Genomic DNA, 12,709 nt, shown 5'->3' on the forward strand with positions numbered 1-12,709 from the left:
CTGTGATTTCTTTTTTTTTCTTTCTTTTTTTTTTTTTTTTTTTTGGTAAAGATTTTATTTATTTGTTCGACGTAGAGAGAGATCACAAGTAGGCAGAGAGGCAGGCAGAGAGAGAGAGAGGGAAGCAGGCTCCCTCCTGAGCAGAGAGCCCGATGTGGGGCTCGATCCCGGGACCCTGAGATCATGACTTGAGCCGAAAGCAGAGGTTTAACCCACTGAGCCACCCAGGTGCCCCTGACACTGTGATTTCTTGCATCAACTTCCCCAATCACCCTGTAGTCATCCCAGTGGCCCCAGAATACATGTTCCCAGGCCCCAGAGCCCTGCAGGTTTGGGTCGTGCAGTCCTCCCACAACCAGGCGTCCAGCCTTCCTTCCCCCTCAAACTGTGGTGCAAGGCTGCTGGCTTCTAGCTGCTTGGTCTTGCTGCCCCAAGGGAGCCTCTCTGCTCATGGGGACAACTGCGTCATCTTGCCTTTGGACACACACTTCTGTCCTTCCCAAGGCTCCTGTGCCAGGCTCACTCCCTTACTTCCCAAATCTCTGATCTTCTGTTAAGACTGCTCAGTGCATGGCTTTGCCTCTGACCACATTCTCTGCCCCACTCCCCAGCTGGTGGTTCATGCCTCATTCCCTAGGCTGCTGTTTTGCTTCCTCGCACGCCTCCTCCCCTTCCAAGCCTTCTGGTCCACTGACGGGGAGCTGCTTTCCCATAAACAGAGTAGGACGGCCTTTCAGCATCTCTCATGCCCCAGAAATCTTGTCCCATGCTTCCCCTTCCAAGGAAAGTGAGACGCAGGCTGGGGCGCCTGGCCCTGGGGTGAGAGGAAATTGGCCACACATTTGCAGCCCTTGGAATCCCTGGACCCTGGTGTGCTGCTGCACCCAGCCAGCAGGAGGTGTTGGCGGTAAGAGGTCTCCACAAAGGGATGGTCAGCTTAGGGTAGCAGCAACTAATTCATACTCTCAGTCTAGGATGGTAGCATTCAGTTCTCTAAAAACCAGGGGGCCCTCTCTGGAAACAACTGCCTATGCAGATACCAGCAGTTTCGCAAAGAGTTGCACCCTGGAGGCCAACGGGCAGAATCAAGGACTGTAGGAGGTTTTGTTGTTGTTTCATTGTCATTTTTGCCCATGGTTTCATTTCAGAGTTGTTGAGTCGGTTTGCTAACATATAAAAATCATCAGATTTCACATTAGAAATTAAAATGCCTGGCGTTTCTTGCATAAATAAATAAAGTGTAGCTTTGGTGACACCAAGCCTTGGCATCCTGCACAGCAACAACACACTGATGCTGAGGGTGACTTTTCCAGTTTGCCGTACTCCCCACTCATCTCTGCTGTTCACCAGCACCGAGACCAATAATGGAACAGTGGCCATTGTTCCTTTTTTTTACTTTGGGATCACATTGGTATATAACATTCATAAGTGTTGGGTGTACCATGTTCTACTTTGATAAGTGTACTACAAGGTGATCACCCCCAAAAGTCTATCCATCACCAAACAAATGACTCCTCTACCCACTTTGTCCCCTGCCTCCTACTCTTCTGGTCAACATCAGTGGGTTTTTCTGTATCTGTGATTGCACTTATCAGGGAAATCCTGTGGTGTTTGTCTTTCTCCTTCTGCTTCATTCCACTTAGCATGATATGCCTCTAGGTCTGTTAGTTCTGATCTGTTCTTTATTATTTATTCCCTTCTGCTAACATTAGGCTTCATTTGTACTTCTTTTTCTAGTTCCTTTAGGCATAATGTTGGATTGAGATTTTTCTTATTAACTGGGTGGGCCTGGATCACTATGAATTTTCCCCTTAGAACTGCTTTTGCTGCATCCTGTGGATTTCATTACATTGTGTTTCTGATTTTTTCTGTCTTTAGGCATTATTTGATTTCTTCTTTACTTCTCTGATGACTCACTGGTTGTGCAATGACATGTTTTATTTCCCCACATTTTTGTGGTTTTTCCAGTTTTCTCCTTGTAATTGATTTTTCGTGTCATACTGTTGTGGTTGGACAGGATGCTTGATAGGATTTCCGTCTTGAATTTTTTGAGATTTGTTTCGTGGCCTAACATTTGATCTCCCCTGGAATATGTTCCATGTGCACTTGAGAAGAATGTGTGCTCTGTTGCCTTTGGATGGAATGTTTCGTGTATCTGCAGCTCAGAGCATGATTAGAGCGCCTACACCTGTTATTGTCATGTTCGGTCCTTTGAAGACCAAGACGGGAGGAAAGGTAGGGATCCCTGGCCAAAGAAAAGGAGTTGAGGGTTTCACCCCACACCACTCCTGGCAGAGTCCCATGCATGCTTCAAGGGCTGCAGGAGATTTTCTGTTTGTGGGATCGCAATACATTCTAATTGCTTTTTATCTGGCCGTTAGCTATTTAGCATTTCTGTCTGTGGGTTTTATCTCTGCAACGGTAGTGAGCAGACCCCAGTGCCTTTGACCATCCTAGAGAAAAAGATAGTGATTGGGCTCTCTTCTTATGGGAGAAGGGCTGTGTGACCCTAACAGACAAGGCAGTGGACTGAATGATGTTGAGAGAGATCAGGTTGGCTGCTTAAGCATATCAGAGGTAACCACGTATTCATGGGCTGGGAGTCCTTGGGTGAAAACAATATACCAGTTCTTTTAAAAGTTTGGGTAAAAGCCAACCACATGTGTATATTTCACATCAATCACTGGTCGCTTTCATCATAGGTGATCACCTCTGGCCTCTGCCCACTTTCTCTCTGGCTAAAAAACTCCAGATACGTTTGCAGACAATTTAGGTGACAGAGAGAGTGAGTCTTTCCTGAATGTATTTACTTGGAGGGCCCTAGGCCCATGAGATTCAGAGACCCAGGCAAGTTACTGATGACCCTTCCCCAAGCCTGTCTGGTTCATTTGTGGTTTGGGAACCCCTGATAGGATTTCAGTATGGAATTAGGGCTCCATGCCCTTGGTGGAGCCCAGTGCAGGGCTTGAACTCATGACCCTGAGATCAAGACCTGAGCTGAGATCAAGAGTCAGATGCTTAGCCACTCAGGCACCCCTGACTCTACCTTTTTGTCTCCTACTCTTCCTATACCTTTCCCACGGGTGGCCAGGTGACACCAGGAAGATAAGACACCCACTATCTGCGGGGGGACTGACAAATCCTACTCAGAGACTTGGGGGCTCTCCATTAATTCCACATATGGTCATTGGGTGTGTTTTCTGTGTTTGCATACACATTTGAGTAGGACACTCTTACTGCTCTTGGGGAGTGAGGACCACTGATTGTAGGCCAGGAAAACAAGAGCAGCTGTGGGGGTAGGAGTGGACTGGGTCACACGGGAGGGAAAGTGGGGCTAGGGGCAGGGGTTGTATCTCCTAGGGGACCACAAGAAGTGAGGTGCAGGGCCCACCAGACAAAGCAAGGCGGGTCCCCATCTCAGATGGAGCTTTGAACCCAGGTCAAATCTCCATGTTGCCTCGGCTCCTTCCTGTGGATGGTCAGGGGCTGCCCGCTTGCATGGAAAGCTGCTCACCGTGACTCAGTTTGTGGTGCTCAGTCAATATCTCTCTTGGATGTCATTCACCCCGGCTGCGGGTCAGGGCTCTTCTCTGTGGAGATGTTTATCTTGGTACTTCCCTTCCTTCCTCTAGCTCCTCTCCTTCCAGCTGGCTTGCAAGGCTATCAGCTACCGCCTTCTACCACGGGAAGCTGGTGGTGAGGGGCTTGGCCAGTCTTGGCCTCCCTCAACCGTAACTTCTCACTGGGGTATTTTGCCCTTGGAGAGAGGATTCTTGGTCACTGCAGAGGAGCCTTGGGTGTGTGGGGGGGTGGCCTGCGGGGAGGGGAGGATTTGCATTGTTCTTGGAGCCCAGACACTGGGCTCAAACTGGTTCTGTGTCTTGTGAGTCGTAAGACCTTGGGGACGACCTCCGTTTACTCAGTTATGGAAGGAAACTAAGAATATGTCTCTCCTGCGTTCTCGTGAGGGTCAACTAGGCTAGGCTATGATATGTATAAGTCATCAGCTTTCCAGAGACCCCGGCGGACATGACATGTGCTTGGCTCCCTGTATTTTACTGTTCCCTTCTGGTGGTCCTCTAAACCCTCATCTTGTCCACTGAGTATAGGAATTTCACGTGCCGTCCCTCTCGCTCCTTTGGTGAGCTTGGTCTGTGTCAGGAAGGTTAGAAGGTGTCTGTCTACACAGATGAGCCCAGGCTGTTGGGAAAACCCAGTTGGTGCCATGGGAGTGGCTCAGCACTATGACCTTAGTTGTTCAAGACCTTTCCCTCAAGGTTGCTCAGTGACTTAATGGGGATGGGAAGGTATGGGGTAAAGCTAACATTCATGGAATGGTTTTGACCCTTGGGGCTTTGCAAGAATTCTGTGAAGGAGATGGTGGTATTTCTATTTTTGCGTGCAGGAAAGAGAAAAGATGAGTTTCCAGAGAGGTTGAAACGACTGGCCTGAGGTTACATGGCTGGAAAGCCACGGAAGGCATACTTGAACTTCCTCTGTGCCTGGCTGAAGTTTAGAAGCTGGGGCTGGGGACAAGCCAATGGATGCCTGTGGCTGGTTTCTGGGGGTTGCGTCTGCTATTTATCCTTGCCCACAGCCCCAACACATCCATGCGGACCTTGTTTTGGGAATCCCTGTTGCAGAGTTGGGTTGTGGTTTCTAGAAGTTTCTGGAATCTTCCAGACCTCCTCACTGGAATGGGACTTTGCATTTCAATGAGTGGAAAAAGAGGCCCAAGAGGAGTTGGCAAAAGGAAAATCAAGTGCATTTATTCACTCCCCTTGTGTGCACAGATGTTTCCTCTCTGGACCCCCTCCCTACACAGGGGGCTCACTGGCCACAAACAGATGGGAAGTGGCTCGTGGTTGAGCAGAGAGCTGGACTTACTGGTCTTTGTGTTGGGGCCAGCTTGGGAGCCTTCCAGGGGGGCTTTGGCTCTTGCCGTGCTGTGTGACCAGAACTAATCCTCTAGCTGTGCCAGCAACATCAGCACCAAGACTTACGGCGGCCAGAGAGCAAAAGGAGGGGGCTCTGTGCAGGGCTGTGGGAGATTTGGCACCCAGTCCCCATCTGTCTCTGGGCTCAATTTCCCAATCTATAAAATAGCAGCATGGGATCAAATGATCTTTGGGGTCCCTTCTTCCATCTCTAATTTTTGTGTCCAACTTGTATTGGAACAGAAAGTTCCTTACTATTGCCTATTTCATCTTAATTCCTTTTCTTAAAAATAAAACCCTCCAAGTCTCCTTTATCATATGAAAGCTAGTATGATGAACATTTCATGGGATGGCAACTGTGAAGGGAGATATCAAGGGGGATTTTATTAACAAATACTCACCAAATATTTTTTTTTAAAGATTTTATTTATTTATTTGACAGAGAGAGATCACAAGTAGACAGAGAGACAGGCAGAGAGAGAGAGGGAAGCAGGCTTCTCGCTGAGCAGAGAGCCCGACGCGGGACTCAATCCCAGGACCCTGAGATCATGACCTGAGCCGAAGGCAGCGGCTTAACCCACTGAGCCACCCAGGCGCCCCTACTCACCAAATATTTTAAATAGGGCTGTATTCATATGTTAGTTCATAATGGAATAAAGTAAAGATTTTAAAAAAAATGCATTAAAATTGGGGCTCCTGGGTGGCTTAGTCAGTTAATTGAGTTTTGGCTCAGGTCATGATTTTGGCTCATGACTCTTGATTTTGGCTCAGGTCATGATCTCAGGGTCATGAGATTGAGCCCCGTGTTGGGCTCCATGCTGTGTGTGGAGCCTGCTTAAGATTCTCTCTCTCCCTCTCCCTCTGCCCCTTCTCCCCTCAAAAAAAGCATCAAAATGAATTTGCTCATTATAGAAAATGGAAAAAATGCAGAAAAGCAGAAATAAAAAAGATTTTTCATTCTTTTCATTCCTCCCCCCTTTTCTTAGCTGTATATATTTGTCTACATAATTGGGATCATATGGTATATTTTAGAATTGGATATGCAATGTTTTCCTGATTGTAAAAGTGATTTTAAAAACACATTTAATGGTTGGGTTATGGACAGTGGGGATGGTATGTGCTATGGTGATTGCTGTGAAGTGTGTAAGCCTAAAGATTCACAGACCCGTACCCTCTGGGGCAAATACTACATTATATGTTAATAAAAATAAAAATAAAAACATTAAAAAATTTTTTGACTTGTACAATTAAAAATAAATAACCATTTTTAATGTGATAAAATGAGAACAATTAAAGCAGCCAGAGAAATCCCAGAATGTAAAGATGACCTGCATTCCCATTTTCCTGTGTTCCCTCAGTGTTTCATTGGGGGTGGGGGTGGGGGAAGGGGTGTGGGGCATATCCTTTTCCACCTTCCACACTGTGGTGGGCACTCTGGTTCTTAAAGTGGGAGCGGCTCTTTGGTGATACAGAAGGGGGTCTTGGTGACAGAGATCCATTGGGTAGCTGATTGGGATTCCTGGATCTGGGGAGGAGGGAAGGCTTGGTTCATTCAATGGGAGTTTTAAATATGCAAAAGGTCATTCTTCCAGTTCCTTAGCAAACAGAGTGGTACTCTTTACAGAGTAGTGACAGAGACTTTGTCTAGTGTCAGCACAGTGTTCCCAAAGGTCAAGGAGCTACCCCAGTGTCAGCCCATGCTTGGGCAGAAAAGACAGCATTGACGAACAGTGCTCCCCACGCGTGGCTGGAGGCTTCCTCTGTCCTGGCCTTGAAAGACATTGCAGGAGACACGGGTAGCCTGATTCCAGGATGGACATGAGGCCGAGGGAGACTCTGGTCACTGGGCTTCACCCCCGAGCTGGAAAGTCCATTGGCTGCATTTCTGAGCTGGGCGTCTACACTGAGTAAGAAATGCCTCACAGATGAATTTATATGGCGACTCCCCATTGACCTCAATCTCATGTTGATCTCTCTTTCTCAGTGCCTGGAGAGGACGCGGGTGGTTTCTTAACCTGTGTGCTTAGAGAACCCTTTCTGTCTCTTTCATTTTTAATACAGCTTGACTGGATGCGTATATCTTGAATCCCAGACGTTCAGAACAGAAACTCATATTTGCAGCTCTGTTTGGTCCACCCTTAAGCAAATTCTTATCGAACTCCCATAGTGATGAGTGAGACACTGACTGTGCCCCACGAAGCTTTGACTTGGGTGGGATACGTCTTCTGCACTTTCTAGCACTTTCCGAGGGCTGATGCCAACCCCTTGGTGATTCCCAGCCTTATGGAGCTTTGATTCCCATGGGAAGTGCTTGTAGTAGGAGCAGAAGAAAAATCTGAGGAAAAACGGATTTCCCAGGCAACATTTCTCTTTGCCTTTTTTTTTTTTTGTAAAGATTTTATTTATTTATTTGACAGAGAGGGAGAGAGATCACAAGTAGGCAGAGAGGCAGGCAGAGAGAGGGGGAAGCTAGCTCCCAGCTGAGCAGAGAGCCTGATTCGGGGCTCAATCCCAGGACCCTGAGATCATGGCCTGAGCCGAAGGCAGAGGCTTAAACCTCTGAGCCACCCAGGCACCCCTCTCGTTGCCTCTTGTTGGGCATGATTTTTAAAATTCTCTTTTGTCATTTTTGCAGTTGATTATTGATTCTCGTCTACATGGTCTGGTCTTTTCTAATGGAACCCTTCTTGAGCATTATTTTTTCATTTCCTTGCCTTTTTTTTTTTTTTTTTCTTTTAAACCTTTGCAGTTTGGGGAGATCCTTTGAAGTGTATCCTGCATTTTATTGATTTAACTTTTTCTTTTTTAATTTTTATTTACTCACAACCACTAATGTGGATTCAAGTGAGCCATTTTGGTACAATCCTAACCTCATCTGTTTTTGCCTTTGTGTCATCCTTCTTATTTTGGCCGTCTTTTTCCGCAGTGATTTTCTGTTCCTCTTTCAAAGAGGACTTCTTGCTTTCTAGCTGTTTCCTGATGTTGTCTTCTGAATTGCCTTCTGAGAGGCACTCTTGCCTTAAGCTCTTCACATGGTGCTTCCTTAGCCTTTCCCCGAGTTCCCGTGCCCCTCTTTTTCCTCCTTCTCCAACAAGACAGTGTCTGTGTAGACGTTGTACGTACATCAGATGGAATATATACTGTGTGTCATTGGCCTTGTCACCGTTTCCACTTGGGGAAGTTTGAATCCCCTTCACAGTTGCTGACCTGTGGGGTCATTGAGGCACACTCCACGCACCCAGGACTGTCCCATGGCCCTCACCATGGGAAGTCCTGTTTCCCCCTTGACTGCCCTTCTGGGCCTCCCAGCAGTGACTCGGGCACACATGGGCAACCTCGCTCCTGCAGTTGTGGGTATGTGATCAATGGCGAAATCGAGCTTGGTTTTCTAGATTTCAGAAAAGAAACTCCCTAGACTGTTTCATGGCTGCTCTTTGGTAATTTTCCACATAGCCTGAAACTGTGTTTCTTCAAGTGGGCTGGGGTTACCTCTAAGGATATTGTAAGATCCTCATAGACCATGTCATGATGATGGTTTTTAAGTTCTGTTTATGTAAGTGTGCAATAGGGAGGATGATCAACCACGTCAAATCCATTTTTCATAGCTATTCCTGCTTAGGGACAGGCTAAATTCAAGCTCATTAGAAGACAATTTAAAAAAAAATTCTGAGGGCGCCTGGGTGGCTCAGTGCGTTAAAGCCTCTGCCTCCGGCTCAGGTCATGATCCCAGGGTCCTGGGATTGAGCCTCACATTGGGCTCTCTGCTCGGCAGGGAGCCTGCCTCCCCTTCCTCTCTGTACCTGCCTCTCTGCCTACTTGTGATTTCTGTCTGTCAAATAAATAAGTAAAATCTTAAAAAAAAAAATTCTGGGTAAATGTTAGGGTGGCTGATACGTAGCAATACCAGAGTTGGGACAGGGGGTACGTGAATGGCTGGCATTTGGGAGACGTTGAATCAAGGCCTCCCTTGGGTCTGGAACCAAATCTGTTAAAGTAGGTGCCATTTCTGGTAAGTCCACTTGGTCTTGGGATTCTTGTATGGAGTGGGACACATAGGAACCTTATGAGGGGCCTCGGACCCACTCAAGCTGAGGGCAGGAAGCTAGCTGCCAGGCCCCTCCTAGGAGCCATCTATGGGCCCTATGGGCCTGAGCCAGGCACTGCCTACTCAATGCTCTGTTCTCTCTCTCTGCCCTCTTCTATAATGACATCTGTCTCAGTATCTTACCTCCCACCCCTGTGTGTCCTCGGGCTCCCCAGCTCCCTATATGCTCGGGACCAGATTTCCATGCCCACCTCACTCCTCTGCTCCTCTTTCTGGGATTGACAGGAGGCGTATCCTCTCTGTCATTGCTGAGGGTCTTCTCTCTCTCTCATGGACACCACTACCTGTTCTACTATCCCATCCTTGTTTGCTTTCTGGAACTCATTCCCAGAACTTGCGTCCATTCCTTGCCCATCATGGAGGCAGCCCCCGAGTGTGTGGCATGGGGCTGCATTGAGGGGAGAAGGACAGGGACCTGGTTCTTGCCTGTGAGGGTCTCAGAGGGGGCCAAGGGGTGCTGCATGCACTCATCGGGGTTGGGTCCATGGAGGATCGGGGGAAGTAAGAGCATGTCTTGGGGCTCAGCTATCCATTCTTTCTTCATAAACTGAGTCCACCTGTAGGATTGCGGTCCCATCTCTGGGCAGATACCCCAGCTGGGTTAGCTGAGATGTCCCATCTCCATGTGTCAAGGGCCACACAGAGCCCAACTGTACCCTGATCAATCACTTGAAACTTGAGTACGGAGGCTGTGGGCGCTACCGTATATCCCCAAACTGACTTCTACCATGGCCGGATCTCCCTGGGTAGTGGGTCCAGCTTCTCTCGTCCCCTTCAGGATCACCTTTTACTTTCTCCCCGCCCCCCAACATCTGCTCTATCACCAAGGCCTAGTCTGCTTCTCACTTACTGTCCCTCCATTCCGATCAGGCCCTCCCTTTTCATCCCTGCTGTCCTGCAAATGCTGTATCTTCTGAGAAGCCTTCTCTGACTGCCTCAGCCAAACACGATCTCACCCTTCTCTGGGTTCTGAAAGCTCTCATTGTCTGCCGACTTATCGCTTGGCACTTATGATAGACTCCCTTGTGTGGTTATTTCTGCTTTTTCCCTTGTATCTGTGCCTTATCTTCCAAACTGTAGAAGCCAAGTCCCTTTAGTGTTGCACTTGCCTGCATCTTCCACACCATTTGGGAAGAGGTTGCTGGTAACCATGAGTTGTTTGATTGATCCCGTAGCCAAGGGGCTGCCTGTAAGGGGGTTGGGACCCTTTGAGATCCTGTCCCCCAGAGACTACATGGTCTGGTGAATAATTTTTCCCTTCATGACTATGAAGCATTTAGGAAAAGTGAGTCAACGCCATACCCCATATCCTGTCTTTCTTATTAATTATCATTATATGACAACATGACTCGTGGTACTGAGGACAAGGGCCCACAGCAAACGTGGCCTCTTTTGGTTGGCAGTTTTCAACTCGACAGAGACAATAATAGCAAGAAGGTTGGGTGAATTGAACTCCATGAAACCTAGGGAAAATGGAACTCTGGGGAAATGATTGTCGGACTTTTTTTGTGTGTTTGGATTATGGATTTCCTACTGTCCCTTGTTTGTCCACGTGACCCAAGGTGTAGGAACCTACCCGTTTGCAGCGCCCAAAAGAAGAGCAGTTTTTGCTTTTTTTGGTTCCAGCTCAAATGACAGAAGACGATTCATAAATCAAAACTCAAGGGACCTCTGGTTTGAGATGCTAGGATTGCCCCAAACCATAAACCCCTGAGAATGTCTTTATGAGTTTTACACATCCCGAGATATTTGTGTTGGTGATTCCTAAAGGATAAAACATTTGCAGGCCTCTGGTTTGTTCTGCTGAGCTCAGGTCAGAGCAGATTAGCCTTCTGGTTCATGAAGGCCCAGAAAGGTCTCTTGTCATTGGCTGGAGGCCATCCTGGGAACCATGATGACAATCTTGTGTGTTGCCTATAAGGGTCCGTGATTGTCTGTGATTTTATCTATTCACATGTGGAATGCAGTGTCAGAGTTGTGTCAAGGCTGAATAGCCTATAAACTGTCCCCTCTTTGCTGCCATAAAACCAAAAAGTTATGGGCTGCGAGAACGCCCCTGGGGACTTTAAGTCCAGGAAACCTGAAGGACCCAGGGTGAAGGTCTTGGCTGCCTGGGATGCAGATGGAGTTTCGCTTTTACCTTCTTGTGGGTGGGAGCCCTTTTCCAGGAGCAGAGAGGCCCCCATGCTGCTCTCTGGGCCTTCCACTGGCAGGGCTGGTGACCTCCAAGGTCAGGGTGTGGTCACCACCAGACCCCACTTCCCATCCCACTGGGGGAAGAGGCCAGTAACTCAGCCCCCGGAGGACTCCTTACCTCTCACTTTACAAATACAGATCTAGGGCTTGGATTTCTCTTGTGTTTCAGAAGAGAGAGAGAAAGGAGGGGAGAGATCCCATAACCAGTTTTCTCCCAGACATTGGATCTTTTCAATGCCCTGGTGTTGGGATGATTTCTCCAACATCAGAGAGCACAACATTCATGGTGTTTCCTCCCCCATTCAAAACCCATCAGTGTTTTCTGGCTTATAGAAGGGAGACTGATTTCTTAGCCTCAATGCTGTCATGGTCTCCCACAATGGGACCTCATCCGTAACTATTCCTTCTGTCACCTTCTGTGGCCTTGAATCCTAGGCCCTTGAATCTTTGAATTCCTGATGGAAGTGATCCTCATGCCCACCCACAAGACTTTCTCTCTGGGCCTTTGCTCCTTTGGCTGTGTTGGGCCCAGAGTATTATCCCCTTAGCTCCTTCCTCCTATCCACCCTTCCTGATCCATCCCGAAAGCCTCTGTTTACTCCTCTGTTAAATGGAGACAATACTAGAAACCTCCTCTTGGGTTTCTGGGTGAGTTAGGTGATACAAGGCATGGAACGTGCTTAGGACAGCGTCTGGCCCAAAGTGAGAGTTCAAGAGAGCTCATTGTTACCCCTGCAGCCTATCAGAGCCTGATAAGCAAAGAGGGGAAGTAGAACCCCTTGAGCAGCCCACTCTAGGCTTTGAGAAGGAAGAGATGAGCTCTGGGTCTGGGGGTGGAAGGAAAAAGACCAGAAAGGTGGGAGTGGACATGTCCAGACAGAGGCATGTTGCTATTGGCTCTCTGAGTGTGTGCCCCCACCATCAGACAAGCCCATGGTTGACATTAGGATGCTGGCTGTGCTGCCTCAGTTTCCCTAAGACTGAAAATCAAATGGACCACACAGCAAGCCGTCTGGGCTGCCCCAGACTTGTCTTCTCATTGGCTTTACCACTAGGCTGGGGAGACATCTCCCTGGGTGCATGCATTGCCTCCCCTGGAGGTTCTGTCCCTGAGTATTTCATGATGTGGCTTATGTCACACTGGCCAGGGGTCCTTGATCTAAACTGTCTCTGTGGGTCCCAGACGTGTTGTGTATGTTGAAACAGACATGATGTAAAATCTACCATTTTAACCATTTTTAAGTGTATAAGTTAAGTGGCATCAAATGTCTCCACAATGTTGAGCCACCATCACCATCTGCCTCCAGACTTTGTCATCTTGCTGACGGACACTCTGTCTCCATTAAACACTAATGCCCCATCCCCCACCCCCGTCTTCCCCTGGCCCTTGGTGATCGCCATTCTATTTTTTGGTCTCTATGAATTTATTCTCTTCTTGGCCCCGTCCTAAAGTAGGATCCCCTGGTATCTG

The 12,709-nt window shown here is 48.0% G+C and overlaps 1 protein-coding gene across 4 annotated transcripts in view; it reads left to right on the forward strand.

The window, feature by feature from the left end:
* The window catches only part of GAS7 (growth arrest specific 7), a 199,355-nt gene that overhangs the window by 89,876 nt on the left and 96,770 nt on the right, over window positions 1–12,709 (forward strand). The gene's annotated exons all lie outside the window — the stretch shown is intronic.

This window comes from Lutra lutra, chromosome 16 (assembly GCF_902655055.1).
Source record: "Lutra lutra chromosome 16, mLutLut1.2, whole genome shotgun sequence".
Lineage (NCBI taxonomy): Eukaryota > Metazoa > Chordata > Mammalia > Carnivora > Mustelidae > Lutra > Lutra lutra.